This window comes from Chrysemys picta, chromosome 7 (genome assembly GCF_011386835.1).
Source record: "Chrysemys picta bellii isolate R12L10 chromosome 7, ASM1138683v2, whole genome shotgun sequence".
Classification (NCBI taxonomy): Eukaryota; Metazoa; Chordata; order Testudines; family Emydidae; genus Chrysemys; species Chrysemys picta.
In genome coordinates this window covers 98,554,302-98,576,619 of record NC_088797.1, presented here as the reverse complement: position 1 = coordinate 98,576,619, position 22,318 = coordinate 98,554,302, and the positions used below count along the sequence as shown (strand labels likewise).

The 22,318-nt window shown below is 41.9% G+C and overlaps 1 protein-coding gene across 17 annotated transcripts in view; it reads left to right on the top strand.

The window, feature by feature from the left end:
• The window catches only part of BLNK (B cell linker), a 139,303-nt gene that overhangs the window by 10,894 nt on the left and 106,091 nt on the right, over positions 1-22,318 (top strand). The window contains exon 3 of one of the 17 annotated variants that reach the window (XM_065552105.1): positions 2,800-2,849. The exons of 15 other annotated variants lie outside the window; for them this stretch is intronic. The gene's annotated coding sequence lies outside the window, so the exon portion shown is untranslated. Of the gene's footprint in view, positions 1-2,799; positions 2,850-22,318 lie in introns of those variants that run through there. One more of the 17 variants, XM_065552108.1, reaches the window with a different exon arrangement.

Below are 22,318 nucleotides of genomic sequence, written 5' to 3'. Positions count from 1 at the left end.
TAAATTCTGTAAGACATTTTCTATAGGGATTTTTAAACATCTGATAGAATTAATGCAAACTTATCCCCCTGCTACAGAATTCTAGGGGCTGATTTTACCTCTGATGAACTATTTTCCCATCAGGGTGTGGTCAGACCTCTGAAAGAAGGTAAGCAGGAGGGGAAGAGAAGCACTAGAGGTACTGCTGCTTCCATCCCAGCAGTTATTGAGGTAGAGGCCTCCAAACCCCATGCTGGCTCCTTGAAACACAGAAATGAGGCCCTTTTGTGGAAAATGGGGAGAAAGCTGCTAAAAATATATATTTAAAATATATTTCTACTCCGCAAAGAAATTGTGTCTATATGGCCCTATCTTAAAAACCTGTTCCTCAGTATCTTAGGTGTGATAGCTGCTCACTCTCCTGCTAAGGCTCTGATCCTGTAATGTTATCTGCGTAAGTGGACCCTGCCCCCTGTAGAGTGCCACTGACTCCAATGGGATTGGAACTAACTCCATCTGGACATAAAAGATCTCCCTGCAAGATCAAGAAGTTATTACCAGTTTCTATTAGCACTGCAGAGCTAATACAGCTATGGGAAAGGGAGACTGAGTCTTGGCCAGCTCATGCATTATCAGCAAAATTGTAAAAGGAGTTCCGTTTGCAGTCTTTGTTGCTTGATGAGTGACAGTGTTGGGTGGAATCTAAGTGATGCATAAGCCTTGTGTTGGTTCTTTGCAGCTGAATGAATTTTATCCATAGCAAGAAAAAGAAACATGCACATTGCATAGTGTTGGTGGAACGGGACATGAGAAATCTTTTCAGAACTTAATGGTAAATTAATAGGACAAGTGACAAAAAGAAAAAGGAACCATGGGTGAGTTCTGTAAGATCATCCATGAGCGAAAGTAAAACAAAAGTGAAATGAGTGACAGTGAACATCTGCTAGTATCAAGTATCAGAGGGGTAGCCGTGTTAGTCAGAATCTGTAAAAAGCAACAGAGGGGCCTGTGGCACCTTTGAGACTAACAGAAGTATTGGGAGCATAAGCTTTCGTGGGTAAGAACCTCACTTCTTGCATCTGAAGAAGTGAGGTTCTTACCCACGAAAGCTTATGCTCCCAATACTTCTGTTAGTCTCAAAGGTGCCATCTGCTAGTATGCGGTGCACATTATGTATTTTCTTTAAATCTTTTAATAGTTGCCCTGTTTTAAGATTACCTTATTCTGCATTGTAGAAAACATGGCAATATGTGAAATGTCCTGTGGAGTACCACTAGCAACATGCATTTCTAATGTTGTTATACAACAAAAGAGTGGCAGATCTCACACCTGACAGAAGATTCTTAGTGCTTTCATGTGCTCTTTAATTGAATTGTTCCACAGCACTGTCAACATGACAGGAAACCCATAATAAATTATGCTTGAAACAGAATGAATTATGCCAATACTGTAAAAACTGAAGTACAATAGCTTACAGTAGCTTGTTAATAGTGACAACAGCTATTGATCTAGTGGTTAGTACATGTGACGAGTAATCAGAATTCTTACATCCTGGATCTGTCACTGTGTTCCTTTGTGAGCTTTGGCAAGTCCCTTAACCTTTGAGTCTCAATTTATCAGTCTGTAAAATAGGGATATTACCTACCACACACGCGGGATTGTGAAGCCTTAATGAATGTTTAAACTACTTCAAGCTCCTCAGCCTGCCTTAATTGATTCTAGCAGCTTCTTCTTACTTGGCTCCAGGTGTCCTAATTAGCCTGCCTGCCTTCACTGGTTCTAGCAGGTTCCTGATTACTCTAGTGCAGCCCCTGCTCTGGTCACTCAGGGAACAGAAAACTACTCATCCAGTGACCAGTATATTTGCCCTCTACCAGACTCCTGTACCCCACTGGTCTGGGTCTGTCACACATGCTATAAAGTGGCCACAAACCCTTAAATCAAATTTTTCTGGTTTCAGACAGGGACTTTAGTAGTATAATTGACATTCAGATTCAGCAGATATGTTTACTTCTTTGAACATTTTTCACTCATCTTGGTTTTAAGTAGTAATAAGAATCATTTTTATACTCATTTCTATTCTACAAACACATACTATATTTCAGACTGCACTTTATAGGAAACAATATTAAATGGATTTTTAAGAAATTTAGAAATAACTCTGCCCTTACACTTCTGTGAAATTGTAATACCTCAACATATGGTATATTAGAATGAAAGAACACTGTGCAGTTTACTTTTCTTTATTACCACTGGCATTATATTTGTTATTGTTATTCCACATGCATGTCACATCCAAATGATACTAATTTGGTGCTAATGTTCAGAACAGCATTTAGCAACAGCTGAATTGCACAGGGTGTATTATATTTTCTCTCCCATTGGTATTTAATGGCTCAGTATTTGCTGCATTATGCTCTGCTTTTCAGTTCAGCCTGGTGCTGTTTTCTAATGTAATGTTGATTTTCAAGGGAGGGGTTGAAAAAGAAGTAGGGATCTCAGAATTGTGAGTTGAGTTTAATAACTGCATTCTAAAGTAAGTTGATTTAAGGTGCTACTATTGTCACAATAAAGTAGATATTTACTAGAGATAGGCTGGAAAATCTGAAACTAACAGAGGTTATATTGATTCTGAACATGTTTCACATTAAATATTATCATATGTTTCTCTTTCAAGGCAGTTTTGGATGGGATATTTAGAACTTAAATTGTTTGGGCTATTGACTACTTTAATTATACACCTGCATTTACTTTTTGAAAAGTAAATTTTAAAGGATAGATCCTTGGCCCCATTATGGCTCCTTTGTGCTTCTTTGTCAGGACAGAGCAGCTGGAAAGCTAGTGAATTCAGCTCTGATGATTCCCTTTGCGTAAGTGGAATCTCAAGGTGGCATAGAACCATTCTTGCTTTACATCCTGCCCCCTCCTCCCAGTTCCCAATAGAGTGTGTTCCTCAGTGATCCCCCGCAGCTAGAATGGTTTTGGAGCCATTGTAAATGGCTGGGATGTAAATTACTGTGGCCCTGAGGCAGCTATAACTTGGGGCAGGGCTATGGAGTTGAGAAACATACCCACACTCCCAGCTTACGTGTCAAGCACAGTTCAGCTGGACCTGAACATTTAGTTCTGAGTGTTCAGTACTGGAAATAGAATCTAGATCCTGAGTGCCCCACCTGAGCTTGAGAAAACAATTATAGGGAGGGTACTATCTTAACAAAAGAACAAGAGGCATGTTAACCACTCAGCTGTGACTGAATACCCCTGATACATTAGACAAAAACTCTCCCAGTGCTCCCCCATGTATCAAATACCACCATGTATCAATTTTACCACTGAATGAAGGCTGCACCAGAAGCCAGCAAAGAAGGGCTAAAGATAACTGTGGGCTATTGTGACCTGTTAGTTATCACACTATCTCCAGTTTTTACTAGTGAACTGTTTTCTCAGACTACCTTGTCAAGTACTTACAATGTTGCAAACCACATTTTTCAGCCCATATTATTTACTAGTGCTTTTCTTGATCAAAAGGTTATAGTGCATAAGGTAATCTCAAAAAATCTTCTTTGCTACATTTCAGGGGTATTCAGGCTTTTCCTATAACATTGATCATATCTTAATAGAGATTGTCTGATGGACTCATCTGTCCTCCCTTTTGCAATTGCACAGTTTCCCAGTGGCAACTGCAGCAATTGCGCACATGGAAAAATATCATTAAAAAAGCATTTATTTATCTTTTGCTTCATAATGTGATGGATGACATTCCGCTGGAAGAAAGTCTGTTCATTTCACTGCATCTTTACATCTGCGGCTCCCATGCACATTTCACTGCCACCTAGATCCCCTCTCTGCACATGCTTCCCCATGGCTTGGTCCTCTCTCTGCCTCCTCCAACTTACACGTGCATCTCTGGAAATGCTGCCCAGCCACTCGGTGCTCTTTTTCTCTTGGGCATGCTGCCCAGTCATTGCCTTCTCTTCACTCCCCACCACAACCACCATGCATGACTCTCCTGCTGGTGGCTTATCCCATTGGTGGTTCCAGTCTTTGAGGGTAACTTGTTTCAAATTTTAACCTTTTTAATAGATTCCTTAACTTACCCTTGCACATTAGTTGTCAGAGTAAAGACAAAGGGAAGGGGTTGGTTAAAAAAGGTTGGTTAAAAATAGACAACATAAGTGGAAAATAAGACATGACAATCTTGCACAATTGTTAGCCATTAACTGAATGGTTTATTAAATCTGTCAGGCTGCAATGTCAGTGTTTCTTCTGTAGCAATGGCCAACATGAGTAATACCTAACAGAGCAGAGTGCTGCATTCCTGATGTTCAGTAGGAGATACTAAGGTCAACTGTAGCATAGCTCTCTGGACTATCAGCATAGCAAATGTTGGAGGTAGAGGAAATTATGATCCCGATCCTCTTTGGCGCTACACAGATTTACACTGGCTAAGGATGTAAATGGCGCAGTGTTTAAATCTACACCTGTATTCCGTTGAGGATTGGCATCTTTGTTTATCTATTTTAAAGGTTTTTCAGGTCACCTTGGAATATCATTATCCATTAAGTGAGATTTTTACTGTTTCCAGCCAAACATGAACCCAGCTCTGAAAGCTGTAACATGCACTCTCATGATCAGTTCAGAAAGAGGGAAACGACTGGGGAAACCTAATCAGGAAAAAAAGGAAACAGGTTGTTGTACTATACTATAACTGAAGCATGGAGAATGATTTTTAAAGTGATTTTAAGGCCTGGGTTAAAAGGAAAACATTTTATAGCTGAATGCATTTGCTACCATCAATCATCTTCAATTAAATAAGAGGGAGAAAGGGCAATACATATTCATATTTCAACAAAGCATAAGGAATGTGTACAAGAGTAAACTGCATATTTATCTTTCTTCTTCTCCAAAAGGCAGAAACAAAAGATAGGTTACGTGCTGAAATCTACAATATCATCAACTTACATACCATTTAACTGTGCCATTCAAGAATACAGTAATAAACTGATGGCAGAAAATTAACCTAATTCTTAAGATTATCAAGAAAATAGTAGGTTAACATACAACTCAAGCATTATTAGCACCAAAAGCCCATAAAATTTTAATTAGAAATTGAAATTGTATCAGGTTATTTTGATTTATTTTCCTGCTAGATATTTGCAAATATCCCAAGTAGCTATTTAGTGCGGTGTCTAATGCCCTAATCTTGCAATGCCATCCAGTAACAACAAATCCTGAGACAATGCTGAAATATCCATTGAAGGACTGGGACCTTAATTTTTACTGTGACAGCAACAAACTTCTGCTATTATTCTAAATATTGCTACCAGAAATGGTTTAAACATTAACTTTGTTTATTCTTATGCAGTGGCTGTGAATTATGGGACGTGCTTGCCTGTATTCCAGTCCTTGAAATCTGACACAAAATAATCCAAGCAAATTCTAACTGTCAAATCATTCATAATTACATTAAATATGGATTAAAGAAATATTCTTTGAAGCTGAATCCTTTGTTCTTAAAGCTAACAGATACTTTTTTAGATCATGTTGGAAATTAAAATATTTTAAAAAGTCCTTCAAGTTTTATAGAGGTGTCAAATTTACAGGGAATGTGCAAGGGACTGTGAGGAGTGGCGGGAATTTTAAAGGTCATGTTGTCACAGATTCCAACTTTAACTTTCTGAGAACTGAACTCCACAGTGGAAAAGTCCCACACATTCTCAGTATTTCCAGTTTTGAACCGACTCCTGCTTATTGCTTTACCCAGACATTCTTGCCTGGTTAACAGTACAAAACATTAGTCATATGAATGCACCAACTCAGAACCTATTAAAGGAAGATGCTAAGAGTGACTTTTGATTTGGGGCACCTCTATTTTTGGCACTTGGATGCTCATCCCTTTCTGAAAATCAGGCTACATTAAAATGTCTCAGGTTGGGCACCCAAAAACAGAATTGTTCAAAATCACTAGTCACTTTTGAAACCTCAGCCAGAAACTTTCATCACTATTCTATGGTCACACTCCAGCTTCTACCCATTTCAGAAATCTTCCCTGTGAGTTCCTATAATATCATTTCAGACATCCTATATCAATCTAAGCTTCTTCCAATACAAGGCTATATATTTCTAATGGTCCGATTTTTCTTTGTGCTTGAAGAGACAGAGGAATACAGGAAACCAATAAGGCAAGTCTTTTCAGAGACTAAAGATATTTTTTCATTTTCCATTTATTTTGATTGTCTATGCAATATTTGGTATCTTAAATAACAAATGATGGAAAGCAAGGGCATGTCACAGTGAGTTATGTTGTCTGATAGGTTATTTGAGGAACTGATGTGGAAGTTTTCAGTCCCATTGGGCAACTTCTTTGGGAGGTCAGCAAATAATATTCCACAAAATTCTTACCCAACCATAGGGCAGTTTGAGAAAGACAGCTTCCCGTTTCTGCCAATCACTTTCTTTCCTATGAGGAATAGTGGGTGAGATTACCTGATACATTCTGGTTGCTTTGTGCTGTTCTGGCAACACAAATTCATCTAAAATGGGCAGTTAAGCCAGGTTTATGGTTCATTTTCATCACAAGAGACATAAAGCAGCCAGAATGTAGTAGCCTGTCTTGGCAGCTAATGGTGATTTTTTCAGAAGCATTTAAGGAAGTTACATTTCATGCTTTTTGACTAATGAAGAAAAACTGAAATGATGTGGAAGAATTTGCTAAATATTTACATTTGGATGATGACAGTTACGAAATGGCTATGCCACCCATCTGCTGGATGAGCGGATAAAGCAAATGCTCAGGAATCCAGATCCCAATTTATTTTGACAGGAAATCAGTTACCTTGTAGAACACTCTCCAACTTCTAGGTAATAATGGTATGTTTGCATTAGGAAATTATCAAATTGCAGGACCAGTATGGGGTTTTTATAGGTGGATGTGTGACAACAGAACTAAATGTAAGTGATTCGATCAACATTAAAATTACATTTTCATTTTTAAATGTTGTACCCAGTATTTTTTCAAGTAACCACAAAATGACTAACAAAGAAATCTTCTCAGTTTGTTTACTTTGTATATTTCATAGCACTTAGTAGAAGTCAGGTGTCCCATTTCGTTGACAGTGTACACCCTTCTGTAGGCTCTACATACCAGTTCCTGCAGCAGCAGAGCGGAGACAGAAGCTAAAAATGAACCAGTAGCAAATAGGAGTGTGCACTGAAAGAAGGGGACGGGGCCTGAGCATATTTGGTTTTGTTCCTCTCAGGCCCACACAGAAAATACTTCTAAACAGGAAAGCAGAAAGTGCCTTAACATTATTGTTTAATATGAAGTTGTTCTTTCGGGAAATCTATCTTTTTAAAATGAGTCAAAATATTAAGTTGACAGTGTCCCTTTAAAGAGACTGAGTTTCCACTAGATGGCACATTTTGAGAACCCAAAGGGGGGAGTCAAAAAGATGTAATTAACATGGCTTGTAAGGATAGCAACGTGAGCATAAAAGACATACATATTTAGCTGACAAGGTACTAGTTTAGGCATCCAGAAAAAGTAATATTGTGGTTACATGGCATCAGAATAAATTGAGAGAATGAAGTGGTATATCCCAAGCCAAGAATCCCCAGTCTAATCAAATACTTAGCAGAGCTCCCAGAAACAGTGCAGGTATCATTAGTGTAACTGTCTTGCAGATGGGCCTGTAGAGACCACTGCAGTGTAATATGCAGGACTGTCTTCTGGAAGACTCAGACAACTCTCAACAAGCCAGTGCTGCATGGCAGAGGGTCAGAGGGTGGTGAGACAACGGCTGGAATGCCTAAGGAGACTGCATCTTTGGCTTCTTATTAACAAGTGTGGTGAGAGAAGTTTACACCAAACCAGTAACAAAAGTAATCTGATAGAATAACCACCAGTTTGTGGTGAGTTTGCCCTATTTCTCAGCTGTTTGTCCTGAATTGGCATCCTCAGATGTGACCCACTGAGACACAGTGACACCTCCCAGGAGAACCTAACCTGCTTCCCATAGTTCCTGCAGGAGCTTCCCCTCAAACTTTGGTCCCAAACATTCCTTCGGACCATGTTTCGCTCTGCTTTTAGCTCACGAGAGAAGTCCCAGACTTTCCTGGGTCTGCTCCCTGCCTTGTTCCTTCCTTTATGAATGTTCAGATCCTTGTTAGCTGTTTTTAATCACAAAATTATGCCTACAATCCCTCCAAATATAACTCAGTGGCCTAATTGGTCTCAGACTCCCATTAACCCCTGGTTAACAAGTGTAGGGTTTGTACACCACATCACAGGGTAATGATGTAAGCAGTAGGATAGAGTTTCCAATGAGATATATTATGAACTGGCATTTATGTTGGACCATGATGAAACAAATAATGGAGATGCTCACAGAACTCAAAGATGGCCAAAAGGAATTAAAATAAGGCCTAAAACAAGAGCTGGTGACTTCTCAGAAGGAATTAAGGCAACATCTAAAGGTTTCCCAGAAAGAACCTGTGGTCAGAGATAAAATATTTGTTGTGGGAACAGCTACAGAGTTTCTAAGTAGATTTTAATTACAAAGTTACAAACTACAAAGTAATATAAACTTAGCCAAAAAAGGCCACTGTTGTTCTGAATAAGAGTGTCCAGATGGGGAGTCTGACCAGTATAACTATAGTAGTATAATTATATCAACATAATAAAGCCAGTTAATTTCCCTATGGGGACCAACCCATAGCCTAAGATTTGAATGTGGACCACAGTTACCTGAGCATACACGTCACTCATGGGGGGGGGAGGGATAGCTCAGTGGTTTGAGCATTGGCCTGCTAAACCCAGGGTTTTGAGTTCAGTCCTTGAGGAGGGCCATTTAGGGATCATAGGCAAAAGTTTCTCTAGGGATTGGTCTAGCTTTGAGCAGGGGGTTGGACTAGATGACCTCCTGAGGTCCCTTCCAACCCTGATATTCTATGCTAATCAGACCTTTCTGTTTAGCATGGCTGAAATGAAAAATCCACAAAGTCTGCAATACAAATTTTACAAAAAAAGTAATAATCAAAGATTGATAAATACTAAGTTACTAAGCAATAGGGATTTTCCCCTAGTAAAATGAAGCCATCCTGTTTTCTCCTAAATGACACCATCTGCTCTAAATAAGAATGAAGCTAGAAAGACACATACAAAACAGGAACCTGTAAGAGATCAGTATAAGCTTAGTAACTGATTAGTTTCAATGTGGGGGAAAAGAATGACTTTTGTAATCAGTTGTTAAACAGTGCAGAACACCAACAAATCTTACAAATTGGCTGCGAGGAGTTTATTAAAATATTTATCAGTATTTCATATGTATAGACCTATGGCATTTGCCCACATTATAATTGTAACCACATACAAAAACTGCCGCCAAAATATGTCATTAATGACTTTTCCAATTGCCTGTCCTGTTCGTACAGTCAAAATTTAATGTTAAGGCATCTGGCTTCAAGTTCCAGTTGCATTGCTAATAAACCACATTACACATTAGCAAAGTTTGGAAAGAGGCATGCTGGAAAGAATTCTCTGTGTGCTCACAAAACCAGTGCTTAGAAGAATAAGAATTTGAAACATTTCATTCATTTTAGGCCTCTTGCAAGAGCTGTGCAAAATTCCCATTTCTGTGGCTTCTACGTGTAGGAAACATGAACTTTGTGTAGATAACAACCTGTAGTGTCTGGATTTGCATGTTAAATTCAGTAGCCACAAAACTTCCACTAAAGACATTTGAGAGAGGTATCCATTTATTAATCTCCATGGGAGTTGCATGGAGGGGCCTTTAAATAGGTTTCTCAAGCTTTTCTTGGGGTTCTATCAGTTATTTTGTCTTGACATTTAAAAAAAAAAACACACACTTGTGTCCCCCTTTGGAAGTGTGCTTAAGTCCTATCTGTGTGTGTAATAGTTCATAATCCACATCCTTTTTCCCATAGGAGCGACAATGGTAGTTTCAAAAGTACAGGACCCATGGCTATATATATTAAAAAAAAAAAAAGTCTTGCAACTGCTCTGGGGTGATGTTAGCACTGTCCTACTGCTAAAATAAACCCTTAACATTCCAACATGGCTTACTTAAAAGCCCCTTATACAAAAACAGGGTCTGATCACAATAATGGAAGTAACCACTGTGCAATCTACAGAGAATATGTGTATACAAATTCAGAAACAAATCTAAATAAAGAAGTACAGATGGTAGATTAAAAAAAATCTTTAGCCAACAACTAGCTCTACCTGCTTTACATTATCTGAGGAAAAAGTTGATGTATATGCAGGACTAGGAGACATGCTAAGTATAGAAACTCTCTAGCTCCCTCTCTAGGTAAAAAGGGAAAGTGTGTGTGATGGGATCCCCGGGATCTGTGGGACTGCTGTGCTCCCTTAACTCTCCAGTCTGGGCTGTCTGACACAATGTTATGTCAGTGGCAAGCAGCAAAACCTCTCCAGGTACTATGATCACTCAGCCATTAGCATGTGGAGCCCCACACCCAGCTAAATTGCATAAATGCTCCTGGAGCCTCTCATGAATCACATTTCAGGAAAGATGTCGACAAATTGGAGAAAGTCCAGAGAAGAGCAACAAAAATTATTAGAAGTCTAGAAAACATGACCTATGGGGGAAGGTGGGGGAAAAATGGGTTTGTTTAGTCTGGAGAAGAGAAGCCTGAGAGGGGACCTGATAACAGTTTTCAAGTACATAAAAGGTTGTTACAAAGAAGAGGGAGAAAATTTCTCTCTTTAACCTCTGAGGATAGGACAAGAAGCAACGGGCTTAAATTGCAGCAAGGGCAGTTTAGGTTGGACATTAGGAAAAAGGGTGATTAAGCACTGGAATAAATTGCCTAGGGAGGGTTGTGGAATCTCCATCATTGGAGATTTTTAAGAGCAAGTTAGACAAACACCTGTCGGGATGACAGATAATACTCAGTCCTGCCAAGAGTGCAGGGAAGGGACTAGAAGACCTCTCGTGGTCCCCTTTCAGTCCTACAATTCTGTGATTCTATGTGTTCTTTTAAGTAGAGTCTTATTTGATTTGTTTAGCTTTATATGCCATGACCACGCCACTATAGGTTCTTTCAGTCATTTATAAGGAGGAGTTTGCAAATACATTTTGTTTAACCAACTCTGTATGTAGGAGTGAAATGGCTGTAACTTTTTCTTTAGGAAAAAAATATATTGAAAAGTGAATGAAGATTTTAAAAAAATGTAATTTAACAATTAGTGTTTCTTTCTATTGTCATCAACACAGCTCATTTAAGAGATTGGTTTAATTCCTAATCTGGATAGTGGAAGATAAACATCTTTTTATTGCTCTTCAGAGCAGTAACACAAGAAAAGCTGACATTTATAGCTAAGCTCTGAAGGAGTGAAACGCTATAGGTAAAGTGATGAGATCATTGCTAGTGGCTAGAAGCCACTAATGAGGGAGGAAATGTATGTGTATGTACTTAGTAATATTTAATAATCTATTATCTAATTCAGTAAGGGAATGGCTCTAATTAAAATTGAGTGGAATCCTCCAAATAACATTTTTTTCCTTGTGATTGCTTAGAGAAGATTGCGTTCATGTTGATAGGCATGGCTGCGTATGAAAATTCTTACCTAGACTTAACATAACATACACACATGGTCAATATTTATCAACATTTGATTAGCTCACCCTTATCTAGGTCTATAACATGATTACCTTTCTAGCCTCTCTGTTTTATAAATATGTTTATCCAGTCTTTCAGGATGAATATTACATAGAATACAATCTAATTTTCTATTATTGCCTATTTGTTGTATTGAATACACCAAATCATTTGGAACAAGGAGTGTATATTTTATATTAGTATACAGTGGTCATCATTAAAATCTTTACTTTGCCTTTGGAAGTAGATAATGCTACTGTGGCATTCACACTGTACTTTTAATTGCCTGAAAAATATTAGGATTCTAATAGCACCCACTGTATACATAACAGAACTTTAGATATTCACTATGCCTTACATTGCACAGTAGTCGCTGTTCTGAAAATAACCAAAATGTTGATTATTTGTCCTAGAAAAGTGAAGTAGCATTACCCCCAAGCACAAATCAGCTGAGAAAATAATTTAAGACAAACATGCAAATATCCTCTTTTGTGCTAAAATAAATTTATTTACAGGCATTCAGATACCATGGTGATGAGCACAGTATAAACAGAATAGATCTTATCACACATGTACATTGTACCCATGGAAAATGTTTCTTTACATTTGCAACTATGTGAATTCCCCAAAACTACTGTGTGTGGAATATTTGCTTATGCAGCTTTGACCTCTTCTGTTGCACTTTGCTCATTAATGCATCTCAGCTGGATTATCTTGTAACATTCCAAAATCTTAACCAGCTTTTCAACAGTGAGCAAGAGCCATGAAAAGAACATGCCTTCCCCACGACCCCCACCCCTGCCAAACAAATAATATAAAAACAGATTTACAATTATACTGTTCCAAAGTCCACAGCGGACACTGTTCAGTCCAGAACAACTAAGAGATTTAACTTTCAATACCCCATGAATTGCCCGGGCTAGAAATCTGAAGCTGTATCTCACTGGAGAGATGAGGTTCTTATATAATGTTAGTTGCTAGCCCTGATGTTTGGTAAGATATCAGACCTTATAACTGATATATAGAAAGTTATTTTAGATCAGTGGCTCTCAACCTTTCCAGACTACTGTACACCTTTCAGGAATCTGATTTTCCTTGTGTACCCCAAGTTTCACCTCACTTAAAAACTACTTGCTTAAGAAATCAAACATAATACAAAAAAGTGTCACAGCACACTATTACTGAAAAATGGCTTACTTTCTCATTTTTACCATGTAATTATAAAATAAATCAATTGGAATATAAATATCATACTTACATTTCAGTGTATAGTATATAGGCCAGTATAAGCAACTCATTGTATGAAATTTTAGTTCATACTGACTTCACTAGTAGTTTTTATGTAGCCTGTTGTAAAACTAAGCAAATATCTAGATGAGTTGATGTAACCCCTGGAAGACCTCTGAGTACCCCCATGGGTACATGTTCTCCTGGTTGAGAACCACGGTTTTAGATCATTTAAAATTGGATTCTACTATTTCTTTCAGTCAACAGTCTGTACTTGGTAATTGATACAATCTGATCACAAAGGCAAAAGGATATTAAAAAAAAAAATTGTGAGAAGTAACTGCCCTAAAATAGGGTGATACATATTGATGCATGGTGGTACTGAAGTTTCATTGGAACTTGGGATAACCTATACAACTCACTCATAGCTATGCTACCTGCAAATAATGTAGATTGTCTCAAACAAGTGCTAACAAAAGCCTCCACCTGCACATACTATATGCATAGATGCTGAATATACTGTACCAGAGACATGTTCAAACCAAAATGCAGGTCTCAACACCTCAGCACTCTGGACAATACAGCTCTAGATCTGAACTTTGTTGCTTGGACCCACATCTAACATAAATGCATGTGTTTACGTTTTGCGGACTCCTATAGTAGTGGTGATTTTAAATATAAGTTGAGGGTATCTTAGAGCTTTAGATAGCTGCTTTTTGCTTTGGCATTTCTTTTAGACTAAAATCCAAATAAGAGTGTGTCTGTGTACACCTATAGGGACAGAGAGAAAGAAAATATAGATATTATAACTTATTAATTAATGTTTCAAAAAACAAATATACACTTATATAGTGGAAGCCCCCTTTGTTCTGGGTTTATACAGTGCCAGTACAGCGAGGTCCTAGTCCATGACTCCTAAGGTACGTCTACCCTGCATTGTATACCTGGGTTTGCGGTACCAGGTTGTGGAGTTGGTGTTTTCAAGCCCATGTCTGAGTATCCACACTGCATTGTAAATCTGGTTTACAATTGCTAGAGCCAGGTCTCACAGCCATGCTAACATGTCCACTCTGCACTACACAGACGTTCTGATTCAGGTCTGTGGCTTGAGCTGTGTCCACACTGCAAAATGACAGGGCTTGGACCCAAATTACAGCAGGAGTATGGGCTCTGACCCACCTCCTTCGCAGTGGCCTAGGACCTGAGTCCTGGATGCTTGCTGACCAAGTCAGACTGATTTATAGGAGGACAGAAGCGGACTTGAACTCAAACCTGAGTCAGAACCTGGACTTAGTGTACAGTATTGGCCTACCCCTAGGCAGTACCACAATGCATACAATAAATATTAACTCTACATAGAGCTGACAAATGGTTATATATTCGCAGCTGAAAGAGAGGTAGGTTCAAATCTTCCAAGGCATCTTACTCTTTTCTCTTCTTTCTAACTGGCATTGCCTTTTATTTCACTGTAACTAAAGCAAAGAGAAACCTAGCCTCCCAAATGAACTTTTTTCCTCTGCAGTTTTTTATATAACATTCTGCCATCCATCATCAGCAGCCTCAGACATGTAATACTGACATGACACATCAGTTATCACATTGGACATACTGGTCTAGCGGTGATTTTAATTAAAGCTTTAAGAATGAAAGGAAATCCAATAATATTCAAAAATGGCAAAAACAACAAATGCACTATTCACAGACTGTTTTTAATGTAAGGAAAAAGGGGACAGAAAAGGGGACATTTAGACCAAACAACCATTACATGGTAGACAATAATCATCTAGAACAGAATGGCTGTCTACCAGTCACACTTGTGTAACTGTAAACTGGAGGAAGCCACATGTACCTAAAACATTGATGCTTTTATATTTGTAATGAAACCAAAAATAGTACTGCATGCACACACTGGCCAATTCGATTCTTGTGTAGTTAAGAGGCTAAGTTCAGGGTCCCACAGCAATTTGTTTCTTGCATGTATGCTTTACAATAGGCTCTTCATTACACTTCAACATAATAAACACAGCTGCTTCCATGTATAGCTCCTTCCATTTGGAAGAATTCAAAAGTATTTTTAAAACCTACCTATTTGCAGGAATTGCTTCCCCCATCATTGAAATGCAGCCTCTAGGATGCTGGCCTGGTTGGCCTCCAGGGGCTACCACAAGATAGACAATACCACAGTTGGACAAAACAATATCTCTTATCGCATCCTAAAATGAGGCTTAGGTGTTGGTTCAGCACTGACTTAGATAGGAGAGAGTCAAAATTTCAATAAATTTGGTAACAATCTACTTTTACCTTGGTCATCATCTCTCATCCAACTACAGTACTAATGCGACCTGATCCTGCTGAGCTTGTGAGCACCCAGAAGACCTCTGTCTGGGTAATAGGGTCACAGTGATCATCGAACACTGTGCCATGTTGCATACTATTTGGCAAATTCAATGTGGCCCAAGGAAAGGAAATGTGCTTTTGCAATAAACCTAGAGACACACACACAGCGTTTTTATGATGATGTTACTTAAGATGACTTTGTGGACAGCACTGGTGAAAGATTGGGGTGGATGTGAGGGATATTTCACCATAACCCATGATTATAACTTAGTATTACTAAAATTAAGTGATACAGATACAGTAATGTATCTGTAACATATGAATATTACATTAAGGAGGCATGACAATTTTATCTCACAAACAGCAACTGTGCTTTTCAAACTTAAATAACTCAGTGGATTTGAGGGGAGTTGTGCAAATAAAGTTGTTAGTCTAATTAAGGATTGCGAGCAGCTCACAACAAAAAAGACCGACCATTAGAATGACTGGTACCTAAAGATCCACCGTTTTAAGCCCCGATTCAGCAAGGGCACTGAAGCACATGCTTAACTTTAAGCACTTGTAGTCCCATTGCTTAAAGCTGGGATTACTCATATTATGTAACTATGCATATGCTTAAGAAATTTGCAGAACTGGAGCCATAAAGATTAAGTGCATTGTAATACATGGATTTTGGATTTAAGACTTTTGTTGTATTTTTAAGATAGCTAATGATTTATGGCATATTCGGTTTGGGAAATGAGACAGTTCTCACACCCATATACACAATTTTTTTCCTGCTTAGCTATTTCCCAGCATGGATTTCTTATTATTTTCGTCCAGATGCAGGATAGCATAAAGCAGCTGTTTTTGCAAGTAGCGTCAGCAGGGAGTACTTTTGTACAGTTCCCAGGCCCTTGGCCAGCAAGGGCTCACTCACTGTGTTAAGGGGTGACTCAAATCCTCATTTTCTAGGACGTTATGAGGTTGATTGGACTGCTCTTACTGGACTGGGATCATTACAGAACCTCTGTATTAAATGGTTTGCCTTATGTAGCAGTGTTTGAGGAGGACCTTGACATAGTTTCCCCACAAGTACTAGAGTCAGTCTGTCTCATCAATCATTGACAAGAATTGATTCATACTGTGCTATATCCTGTTATCATTTCAGCCTCCCCCATGAGAGCAAAATGCAAAACATTAGTGCTCAAGGAATACAGAGGAGCACTTGGCTGCAGAGTGGTGCACATGGCTTCTTAAAATGAGACACTGCAGTTCACAATGGTGCTCTCAGAGTCAGTGGAAGCAGGAGCAGCTGTTATCTATAATCCCCACTTTTGTTTTCCTCTTGCACCTCAGCATGCAAGTTAAACCAATTTAGATTCAATGTGAGTGCACTCACCTAAGGCAAACCCCTTCACAGTTGGGCATGGCATAGCATTTCTTTCCTCATCAGTGCCCCCTGATGATAGCAGCTCCAGACCTGTGGTGGTCTCTCTTCATGTGACTCAGACCTCCAGTCAGATCGCTTTAAAGTCTTTCCCCTTTAAGGGTAACAGCGTCCCACTCAGACAGTACCCCACTTGACACTGACATCTTCTGCTCCTCCAGAGCTCCTCTTCTGTTCTACCCTCCTGTCAGAATAGTGACCCTAGAGATTCTTTCTGGAGTCATTTAACCAAATTTAAAAGCAAATGTGTCTGTGACCCCTTCCTCAGGCTTAAGCTTTTAGTCTACCCTGAGTCCTCCCTGTCTCTCCATTCTACTGAAGAACACTAACTCTCAGGAATTACCTCTCAGGAGACTTGCTCCTAGTCTGGATCCTCACAACTACAGTCTGCCTGTCAGCCTTCCCTCAGGCCCACTTCAGGAATTTTCTGCTACCATCTGAAATCAGAACTAGGATATAAACTCCCTCCCTAAGTTCCTTTGCTATCATCCAATAAAAGACTAGAAAGACTCTTTTCCTTCTCACCCTGCAGCCTCCTTCTACCCTCAGTTTCCTGCCTTCATAGAAACCACCTAGTTCTTCCCCCAGCTAGAACTCATCATTAATTGGGCCTGGCCCATCCTCTGGGTGCAAACAGATGTGTCAATTAGCCGCTCAGGCCCACATTAACCATTTCAACATCAGCGCCCCATCACCCTTTACTACACATGCAGGGTTGCTGGAACAATTTGTGTAGTGGGAGGGCTGAAAGCCATTGAACCAAACTGTAAACCCTGTATATGATGGAAACCAGTTCAAGTCAGGGGGTGCAGCAGCATCCATAGCACCCGCAGTTCCACCACCCATGTACACATGGCTACAGCAAGTGTTGGTGGTATCGGAGAGTGTCTCAGGGTGGGCTGACCCTTTAAGGGAGTTGGACTCAGTCTACTTGTGCCTTCTCAGTTGCCTGCCCAGGTGATTGGTTTAGAAGCAGATAAAAGAGAACCTGCTCAGCTTAGTCCGGGGTGGGGGATGTTGGTGTCACCGGGAGACTCTTGTAGCCATGCAGGGTCACAGAGGACTGAAGCAAAACCTTTCTAGCTCAGTTGCCAACTTTCTCACAATAAATAAGCACCCCGACTTTCACAATAAGCCAAAAATCAAGCTAATCCCATTTCAAAACAAGGCCAAAACAAGCTAATCCCTAAGAACCCCAACACTCTATGTGACTAGATCCCCCGGCGTGCAGTCCGGGACTGTGGTGGGCCTGCTGTGCACCCCTGACTCTCTCCCCTGCTTGCCCCCCCCCCCCCGTTGCCCCTGCTTGCTGGGAGGTGATAAAAAAAGGTAGAGTTACCATATTTTGAGTGTCCAAAAGGAGGACACTCCACAGGGTCCCAGCCCAGCCCCGCCCACGCCCCTGCCCCAACTCATAGACTCATAGACTTTAAGGTCAGAAGGGACCATTATGATCATCTGGTCTGACCCTCTGCATGCTGCAGGCCACAAAACCGTCCCTACCCTTCCCTTGACTCTGCTGATGAAGTCCCCAAATCCTGTGTTTTAGTGACTTCAATTGGCAGAGAACCCTCCTGCTAGCGATCCCTGCCCCATGCTGCGGAGGAAGGCGAAAAACCTCCAGGGCCTCAGCCAATGTACCCTGGAGGAAAATTCCTTCCCGACCCCAAATCTGGCGATCAGTAAGACCCCAAGCATGTAGGCAAGAGTATCCAGCCTGACCCTTGTTAGCCATTATACTATTTACCTGCTGTTGCTCGGTATTCCTCGGCTAATATGTTTTACTCCGCCCCTTCCCCTGCTTCCCGCGAACATTTGATTCGCGAGAAGCCTGAAGCAGTTAAGGAGGGGGTGGGGGGAGCAGGCGCGGCCCAGTCTGGCCCCCCCAGCATCTCCAGCCTGAGTCGGCTCGGGCCCTGGGGTGCCGGCCCCGGGCCAGCCCCCGGCCAAGCACCCCCGGCCTGCCCAGCACTGCCGGTCCCCAGCCCCGGCCCCTGGCTCAGCGCCCCCAGCCCCGGCCCCCGGCCCAGCACAGCCGGCCCGGCCCGGCCCCGGCCCCCGGCCCCCGGCCCCCGGCCCCCGGCCCCGGCACCACCGGCCCGGCCCCAGCCCCGGACCCCGGCTCGGCACTGCCAGCCCCCGGCTTGGCACCATCGGCCCGGCCCCTGGCTCGGCACCGGGCCCCGGGCCCCGGCCCCCAGCCCCTGGCACTGGCCCCCGGGCCCTGGCTCGGCACCGCTGGCCCAGCCCCGGTCCCCGGCTCGGCACCCCCGGCCCGGCCCCTGGCCCCGGCACCGCCAGCCCGGCCCCGGCCTCGGCCCCCGGCCCGGCCCCGGCCCCAGCCCCCGGCCCCCAGCTTGGCACCGCCGGCCCCCAGCTTGGCCCCGGCCGCCGGCCCGGCCCCCGGCCCCCGGCTCGGCACCACCAGCCCAGCCCCCTGCTCGGCACCGCCGGCCCGGCCCCGGCCCCCGGCTCGGCACTACCGGCCTGGCCCCCGGCCCAGCACCGCCGGCCCGGCCCCGGCCCCTGGCCCAGCACCGCAGGCCCCGCATGTCCCGATTTTCCCGGACATGTCCGGCTTTTTGGGATTTCCCCCCGGACGGGGATTTGGAGCCCAAAAAGCCGGACATGTCCGGGAAAATCCGGACGTATGGTAACCCTAAAAAAGGAAGCTACAAGCCAAACAAGCAAGAAGCCAAAAACTAATCAGCAAGCAACTCACAAACCAATTAAGCCAAAACCAAGCCCAATTTCTGTGTTTTTTTCATGGGTTTGGCATGTCTGCTTTCTGGCCACACTATATAGAAGAACCTGGCTGGAGCTACTTGCAGTGAGGGGCAGGAGCAGACAGTTTAAGATGAAGATATTTGAGGAAATGCCAGGTAGCAAAACCTGGATTTTGGGAAAGAGCTGTTGAGCCCAGCAGGGGCTGAAGAAACTGTGAAGTCAGGGAAAGACTTGTTTTGATTTTAAGTTGACATTTTACCTGTGAAGTAGTTTTAATACAACAGACCAAGAGTCTGGGTGCAGTTATTGGGAAGACCAAGAAAGGGAAACTGAGGTAATGGCTGAGTCTGACACCAATCCAGTAAGGTCCTTTTATAGAGTCTGTGTAAGAGGCTCTAACAGAATATACATCATGTTAGGTATCTCTAATTTGGGTGCAATACTTTAAGCAGATGAGTGCCCCCGATGCCACCACCAATTCCTGCAGAACCCGAGGTTTCTTTTAGTCAAGTACTAAGGGAGCCAAATGCTGCTTATCTGAGGTGATCATAGCTCCAGGTGTTCATGGCTGCAGACTGTGAATCAACAAAACAACAACATTTCTCCCAATTGCTAAGTTCTAGAGCTGGTTGAAACTTAGAATTTAAGTTCTAGAGGAAATTCCAACATGAAGAAATTTCCTGTTGTCCTACATTGGAACAAAAAGTTGACATTTCCACCCCTTCGCACCATCCCCCCCAAAATGAAAAGTTTTTTTAAAAATTCATTCTGAAAGGATTGAAAGAGCTTATCAGAAGACTACTTTGAGATTTTTATATTATATTACATACTAATATAATGATGAAAAATGAGTACTTCAACCTTGTTGAAACAGAGCATTTTGGTAATCTTCTGTCAAAAACTTCAACAAAATAAATACATTCTCTCAAAATGTTTTGATTTTGTTGCATCGGCTGTTTCAGATAGAAAAGGGTTCTGTCAGAATATTTGCAACCAACTCCACTAGCTTCTCTGTTTTTTGAAAAGCCTGTGTAATGGTTCTCTCCACAGCAGCAGGCTGTGCTGATCTTTTGGTGATGTTTTAATTCCGTTGGTCACAGTTGCTATTCCTGTACTTGATTACTTGTTTCCTTTTTCAAATACCAAAAATGTTTCAGTTTGCTTAGAGGTACAGTAGTATGTTGGTATAAACAGTCGGGAACTTCCTTTTCTGAGTTTTGTGGTACAACACTTTTTCCAAAAGCAGCATCCTTCCAGTAAGAGCATGCAAACAGGCACCAGCCCACAAAACATCACATTGTCAGGTGTGAAAATAACATGAGCTTGAAGCGTCCTTGGAATTCCTTTCTTACTCCTGTATCTGGAGTGCAGCTAAAAGACTAACAGAGGCACCATATGTCCCAGGATTAAAGTATGAGCCCTTCCCCATTTCACACACTCAAGAGACAGATTTATGCAGCAGATTAATCTTCTGTCTCCTTTTAGGCCAGGTTTGTTCTTGCTGCCCAACGTGGAGGAGCAATGAGCTGTAGTTTGTAGGGTTGGACAGTAAAAACAAAAGAAAGAGTCTAGGATAGCTGAGTGTGTGCTGACAGCTTCTGTGATACAGGAAAGTGGAACCTGGCTCTTGCATATCTGCTCATAAATGAATAAATCACTGCCCAACACCCAACAGTGCCAGTGGCATATGAAAGAAGAGGACTGGTCTTAAATTAGTTCAATCTTTGTTTTGCTGCTAGGTTTGCTATCTCGAGGAGCTCAATCAAAGTCCAAGTGATACATTCATAGAATCATAGAATATCAGGGTTGGAAGGGACCTCAGGAGGTCATCTAGTCCAACCCCCTGCTCAAAGCAGGACCAATTCCCAACTAAATCATCCCAGCCAGGGCTTTGTCAAGTCGGGCCTTAAAAACTTCCAAAGAAGGAGACTCCACCACCTCCCTAGGTAACGCATTCCAGTGCTTCACCACCCTCCTAGTGAAAAAGTTTTTCCTAATATCCAACCTAGACCTCCCCCACTGCAACTTGAGACCATTACTCCTTGTTCTGTCATCTGCCACCACTGAGAACAGCTGAGCTCCATCCTCTTTGGAACCCCCCTTCAGGTAGTTGAAAGCAGCTATCAAATCCCCCCTCATTCTTCTCTTCTGGAGACTAAACAATCCCAGTTCCCTCAGCCTCTCCTCATAAGTCGTGTGCTCCAGACCCCTAATCATTTTTGTTGCCCTCCACTGGACTCTTTCCAATTTTTCCACATCCTTCTTGTAGTGTGGGGCCCAAAACTGGACACAGTATTCCAGATGAGGCCTCACCAATGTTGAATAAAGGGGAACGATCACGTTCCTTGATCTGCTGGCAATGCCCCTACTTATACAGCCCAAAATGCCGTTAGCCTTCTTGGCAACAAGAGCACACTGTTGACTCATATTCAGCTTCTCGTCCACTGTGACCCCTAGGTCCTTTTCTGCAGAACTGCTACCCAGCCATTTGGTCCCTAGTCTGTAGCAGTGCATCGGATTCTTCCGTCCTAAGTGCAGGACTCTGCACTTGTCCTTGTTGAACCTCATCAGGTTTTTTTTACCCAATCCTCTAATTTGTCTAGGTCCCTCTGTATCCGATCCCTCACCTCTACCACGCCTCCCAGTTTAGTGTCATCTGCAAACTTGCTGAGAGTGCAGTCCCAGTCCACACCATCCTCCAGATCATTAATAAAGATATTAAACAAAACCGGCCCCAAGACCGACCCTTGGGGCACTCCACTTAAAACCGGCTGCCAACTAGACATGGAGCCATTGATCACTACCCATTGAGCCCGACGATCTAGCCAGCTTTCTATCCACCTTACAGTCCATTCATCCAGCCCATACTTTAACTTGGCGGCAAGAATACTGTGGGAGACCGTATCAAAAGCTTTGCTAAAGTCAAGGAATAACACATCCACTGCTTTCCCTTCATCCACAGAGCCAGTTATCTCA